This window comes from Cebus imitator, unplaced genomic scaffold, assembly GCF_001604975.1.
Source record: "Cebus imitator isolate Cc_AM_T3 unplaced genomic scaffold, Cebus_imitator-1.0 Scaffold369, whole genome shotgun sequence".
Classification (NCBI taxonomy): Eukaryota; Metazoa; Chordata; class Mammalia; order Primates; family Cebidae; genus Cebus; species Cebus imitator.
In genome coordinates, this window is record NW_016107684.1 from 112,293 (window position 1) to 119,137 (window position 6,845).

At 42.0% G+C, this 6,845-nt stretch overlaps 1 pseudogene across 1 annotated transcript; it reads right to left on the reverse strand.

The window, feature by feature from the left end:
* Nucleotides 1–4,973: 4,973 nt before the first annotated feature.
* LOC108288230 lies at nucleotides 4,974–5,886 on the reverse strand (annotated as a pseudogene). The gene has a single exon (XR_001818657.2). The product of XR_001818657.2 is annotated as a ferritin light chain-like (transcript).
* Nucleotides 5,887–6,845: the final 959 nt, after the last annotated feature.

Below are 6,845 nucleotides of genomic sequence, written 5' to 3' on the forward strand. Positions count from 1 at the left end.
AGAGAAAAACTGATTCACATGTTATTCTTCTAAAGCTAAATTCTTGGTTTTTTTTTGTTTGTTTGTTTGTTTTTGTGTGTGTGTGTGTGTGTGTGTGTGTGTGTGTGTGTGTGTTTTAAAGATGGGGTTTTACCATGTTAGTCAAGCTGGTCTTGAACTCCCAACCTCAGGTGATCCACCCGCCTTGGCCTCCAAAGTGCTTGGATTACAGGGGTGAGCCACCACACCCAGCCTAAAGCTAAATTCTTAAAATGTAGGTTGAAAGATTGAATTGATTGTGAGTCTACACTAAAGATATGATTCCAGACAGAGCTCCTTAGAGATGCTGTCTTCAATGATGTTGCATTTCATTACTGTTACTGGGTGCCAAGTGTCTCTCATTTGAAAGTGAACTTACTCCAGTTATTGAATGTTTATTATATCATAATTTGTATTTTCAAACCTTGAAAGTATTTTTAAAAATCACTAAAAGATTCATTCTTTTATTATTCAACTGCAAAAAATTAGTGTAATGATCAGAATTTTAAATGTACAATTCTTTTCCTTCTGTAAGTATGTATTGCTATGAGAAATAAAAAATGGCAGGACCATTGTTTTTATTAAAATCCCTGCTGTGTCTATTCTTAAACATTAATCTTGGTTTTTCTTATACAAACCTAATAATGCTTTTAAATTTTTCATCATTGAACAATATCTATCACATGAATGAAGTATACATTCATTTAGGCCAGTAGTTCTCAGCTGGGGGTAATTTTGTCTTCCAGCAGACATTTGCAATGTCTAGAGACATTTTGGGTTGTCCTAACAGGGCTCGGGTGTGCTAGTGGCTTGGGATCTAGACAGAGGTCAGGGATGCTGTTCAACATTCTACAATATGCAAGACACCTCCTCACGACAAAGAATTATCCTGCCCAAAATGGCAAGAGTGCCAAGGCTTAGAAACTCTGATTTGGTCAATGTAATACTGAGCACTATGGAATTATTATTCATTCTGCTAGCAAGAAGCTTCACTGAAATTTAAAAGGTAAGATGTAGATAGATTCTTCCCCCTGCTAAATCCATACTAAGTTTTGAATGGCTATAGCTGTCCTGCGTATCCATATGTCATGAGCATATTAATTTTTGGATTTTTAACAAGAAGAGGTACAGGTGCCTCTTCATGGTCCATGATGCCAGCTGAGGTTGTCAGTACAATGAAACCAAACTGGTGAGATGGGACCAGATTATGCTGCCATTTTTCTAGATCTTTGAGTTGCACATCAAATCTGGGGCTAATCCCTCCGCACTTGTTTAGCCTGTCTGTGGGGTTCACAATTTTGCCTGCTCTGTGATTATCAATTATTTCAAACTCTCCAATGTAACCACGCTTCATTATCACAGTTAGAAACGGGACAATGACTTTGGAGAACAGCCCAATAAGAGCCTAGTGTTTGCTTCTCTTTTTGGCATTGTTGATGCTCTTGAGAGCATCAGCCAGGACATTCATGCACACCATTGTGGTGACATGGAAAGATGGTCAAAAGAGGCTATTTTTTTTGAAATAGGGTCTTGCTCTGTCTTCGGGGCTGAGTGCAGTGGTATGATTACAGCTCACTGCAACCTTGACCTTTTGGGCTCAAGCCATCCTTCCACCTCACCCTCCCTAGTAACTGGGATCACAGGCATGCACTACCATGCTGGGCTAATTTGTTAAATTTCTGTAGAAATGGAGGTCTCACTATGTTGCCCACGCTGGTCTCTAACTCTTGGACTCCAGGCATTCTCTTGCTTTGGCTTCTCAAAGTGTTAGGATCACAGGTGTGAGCCAACACGCCTGGCCTCCCTGGTTATGAGAATAAATGCTAAAGGCCTTTCCATGCCCTTCAAAGTCCTTCACAACCTGTTCCCTGCCTACCTCTCCAAACTTCATCTCACTCCATTCTTTCTCTTGATCCTCACACTTTGGCCACTCTGATTATTAGGTTTATTTTTATTTTTATTTTTTAGGAAGACCTCGCCCGAATTTTGTTAGGTTTATTAAACACATTAAATTTACAGTGGGTCCTGCATCTTGGCACTTTCTATTCCTTCTGATTGAAAAGGTCTTCCCTGGAAGTTTGACATGACTACCTTCTAAATCATTCAACTCTCATCTCAAATGCCATCTTCTCATAAAGGAATTCCCTTGTAATTCCAGCCAAAGTCACTACTCCACCAAATTTGTCTATTGTTCTATTGTAATTTCTTCATACCTGTACCAGAATGGGAGATTATGTTATGCATTTATTTTCATTTTTATTGGTTATTTCCTCTCTCTAGAATATAAATTTTTGATTGCAAGTATTCAACACTAAATTCTCCAACATCTAAAATAATGGCACATGGCAGGTACTTAGTAAATATTTCAGCTAACTGTCTAATCTATCATGAGAGCTACTGATGATATATACACATGTACATCATCAGTGTTTGATGATAACACACATATAAAACATCCATCATGAAGCAGGAGAATTGCTTAAGCCCAGGAGTTCAGGAGTTTGAGGCTATCATGCACTATGATAGTGCGTGTGAATAGCCACTGCACTCCAGCCTGGATAACATAGTAACCCCACCACACTTTTTTTTTTTTTTTTTTTTTTTTTTTTTTTTTTTTTTTGAGAAGGAGTCTTGCTCTGTCACCCAGGCTGGAGTGCAGTGGTGCAATCTCAGCTCAATGCAACCTCTGCCTCCTTGGTTCAAGCGATTCTCCTGCCTCAGCCTCCCAAGTAGCTAGGATTACAGGTACCTACCACCTTGACCAGCTAATTTTTGTATTTTAGCAGAGACAGTGTTTCACCATGTAGGCCAGGCTGGTCTGGAACTCCTGACCTCAAGTGATCTGCCCATCTCGGCCTCCCAAAGTGCTGGGATTATAGGCATAAGCCACCTCGCCTGGCCACAAAACCCCATTTTTGAAAGAAGAAAAATATCCTAATATTACTAGTAATCAAATATGTTAACTTGAACACTATACTCAGGTACTATTTTTTTTCTCTCTCTTGGCATAATGTCTTGCATTGTGTAACCTATAATAATTCTTTTTTTTTGAGACAGAATTTTGCTCATTTCCCAGTTTGGAGTGCAACGGCATGATCTCAGCTTACCGTAACCTCTACTTTCTGGGTTCAAGCTGTTCTCCTGCCTCAGCCTCCTGAGTAGCTGGGATTACAGGCACCCATCACCATCCCCAGCTAATATTTTTATTTTTAGTAGAGACAGAGTTTCACCATGTTGGCCAGGCTGGTCTTGAACTCCTGACTTCGTGATCTGCCCGCCTCGGCCTTTGCAAGTGCTGGGATTACAGGCGTGAGACACCCTGCCCAATCAATAAATTTTTTTTTTTTTTTTGAGACATGGTTTCACCCTCTCAGCCAGGCTGGAGTGCAGTAGTGTGACATAGCAGCCTTGACCTTTCAGGCCCAAGCAATCCTCCCACCTCAGCCTCCCAAGTAGCTGGGACTATAGGCACACACCACCACATCTAGATAATTTTTAAAATTTTTTGTAGAGACAGGGTCTCACTCTGTTGCCTAAACTGGCTGCAAACTCCTGGGCTGAAGTGACCCTCCCACCTCAGCCTTCCAAAGTGCTTAAATTACAGGCATGAGCCACCAGGCCCAGACTTCAATAAATATTTTTTGATTCAGCCTATTAGCAAAATTTCTCAATTAATAATCCTCCATGAGAGATGATGTGGCGAAATTGGCATATTCTGCTGGTGATAGTGGTATAACTTACTTCTTTCTTTTTTTTTTTTTTTTTTTAATTAGAGGTCAGGGGTCTCACTATGTTGCCCAGGCTGGAGTGCAGTGGCTATTCACAGGTGCAATCCCACTGCTGATCAGCATGGGAGTTTTCACCTGCTTCGTTTCTGACCTGGGCCGGTTCACCCTTCCTTAGGCAACCTGGTGGTCCCCCACTCCCGGGAAGTCACCACATTGATGCTGAACTTAGTGTGGACACCCAATCAGCATAGTGCACTACAGCCCAGAACTCCTGGGCTCAAGCGATCCTCCCACCTCAGGCTCCCGAGTAGCTGGGACTACAGGCACGCTCCACAGCGCCCAGTAATTTACATATTTCAAAGCAAGTTGTTAGTGATATCTTACCTCTTGGTCCAGTAATTCTACATCTGGAAATATTTCCTAGCACTCTAATCTAAAATGGAATCTATATGTAGGATGAAATTTATTGCAACACCATTCATAATGACAAAAAAAGTAGGACATAAGAAAGTCTAATAACTCCATGTTGCTGAGGTCCCCCTCCCCCCAAAAAAAGTCTAATTACGGTTAAATAGTGGTACTTTTCATTGTCACTGTCATTAGGTGAATATCCTTCCTGTAAGAGATAGCTTAAAAATGAGAACAAAAGGTCAGTGAATACATCATTCATAGCTGGGCATGGTGGCATGCGCCTGTAGTTCCAGCCTCTTTCTCGGGAGGCTGACACATGAGGATTGTATAAGCCCAGGAGTTCAAGGCTGCAATGAGCTATGATCATGCCATTACACTCCAGCCTGGGCAACAGAGTGAGACCACATCTCTAAAAAAAAGAGAAAAAATACATTATTCAGCTTACTGTCAAGTCAGCTTGGGAAGAAATTTGTATCTTTAAATTACTATATTTAAACTTTGCTTTAGTCAGCTTTAATTTAATTTTCAGAGAGCAATCCTTTTCACTATTTCTAAGGTTTTAGGAACTACTAAAAGTAGTTTGTTGACTAGTTTGTCGCTCTAGTCCTTCCATCCCCAACACATCATGTTGCTTTTTGCCTCTATGATTTTGCAAAATTTTTCCTCAGCCTAAAATAAATTTCATTATTTTTCTGAAAAGACTTCCTTGACCCATCCAAGTAGAGTCAGTCACACCATCCTTTATATCACCAGTATCCCTAGACCATACATCTATTGCTAAGGTTATCACACCATATATATATATATATATATATATTTTTTTTTTTTTTTTTTTTTTTGCTTCAAATAGCTTTATTTCCATTTGGTCCAAGGCTTGTTAGGGTAGTTAGAAAGCTGCCTAGTGGCTGGAGGGAGAGGCTCACGCAGAAGCCCTGTTATTTTGCAAGGTCCCTTCAGAAGTCGCTGAGCTGAGTAGGCTCTTAATCGTGCTTGAGAATGAGCCTTTCAAAGAGATGCTCGCCCAGCCCAGCCTGTGGGCTGGCCAGCCTGCGGAGGTTGGTCGGGTGGTCACCCATCTTCTTGATGATTTTCATCTAGGAAGTGACTCTCCAGGAAGTCATAGAGATGAGGGTCTGCGCGGGCAGAACCCAGGGCATGAAGATCCAAAAGGGCCTGGTTCAGATTTTTCTCCAGGGCCATGGCACCTGCCATGGCGGCTTCCACGGCGTCCAGGGTTTTACCCCACTCATTTTGAGCCGGCTTCTTAATGTCCTGAAAGAGAATACCGCCACCACGCTGGTTTTGCATCTTCAGGAGATGCTCGTAGCCCTCGAGCTTCTCCTCGGCCAATTCGCGGAAGAAGTGGCTCACGCCTTCCAGAGCCACATCATCGCGGTCCAAATAGTAACCCAGAGAGAGGTAGGTGTAGGAGGCCTGCAGGTACGCATTGACCAGGCGGTTGACGGCTGCCTCCACGTCGGTGGAAGAATTCTGACAAATCTGGGAGCTCGTGGTTGGTCGGCAAAAAGGAGCTAACCACAAAAACGGTGTTAGCAGGTCCCCAGAAGCAGGAGATGGCCGAGAAGATGGTCCCGGAGGTTGCAAGTGGAGAGGAAATCAGAGGGCGGTCGGAAGCTGGAAGAAAGAGTCCCAGGATCTGTTATGTACAAACACTGTTGAAGCAAGAAACAGATCCGCGGGACCGCAGAACTGCCCGTTTTTTGTTTTTTGTTTTTGAGATGGAGTTTTGGTCTTGTTGCCCAGGCTGGAGTGCAATGGTGCGATCTCGGCTCACCACAACCTCACAATTCTCCTGCCTCAACCTGCTGAGTAGCTGGGATTACAGGCATGGGCCACCACACCCAGCTAATTTTTGAATTTTTAGTAGACACGGGGTTTCATCATGTTGGTCAGGCTGGTCTCGAACGCCTGACCTCATGAACCACCCACCTCAGCCTCCCAAAGTGCTGGGCTTACAGGCGTGAGCCACTGTGCCCAGCCCACATTATATTTCTTTGTTTATATATTTGAGATCTTTGAGACTGGGAGTTTCTTGAGGGCAAAGTTTGGGATTTATCTTTGTAATCACAGGGCTTTACTGGAAATTCAATTCATGTGTCAATCTATTCAGACTACAATAAAAAAATACCACAGACTGGGTGGCTTAAATAACAGAATTTTGGACAGCCAACTTCTCACTGCATCCTTACATGGTGGGGAGGGAGGGGAAGAGAGAAGCTCTGTGGAGTCTCTTATAAGGGAACTAATCTCCTCTTAATGGTTCCATTCTCCCGACCTCATCTAATCCTTATTACCATCCAAATGCCCCATCTCCAAATACTATCAAATGGTGGGTCTGGGCTTCAACATATGAATTTTGGAAGACACAAACATTCAGTCCATAACACCATGTACATTGAATGAATGAATGAATGGCTAACAAATAGATGAGAATATTTATGTTAGCTTTTCAACGTATTTTCTTAGTTATAAAGCCTACATGGGGGCAAAATTATAATGAAGAAAGCAGCCCTACATCTAAATTTGTGTGTTATTGTTTCCAGAGCTTAGCATGGTGTCATGCATCTCTGTAGGCACTCATTAAGTATCTGATGAAAAAAATTAGTGAATAAATTGTACATTGATATGCTTAGACAAGATGTTCTTTTTTTTTTTTTTTTTTTTTTT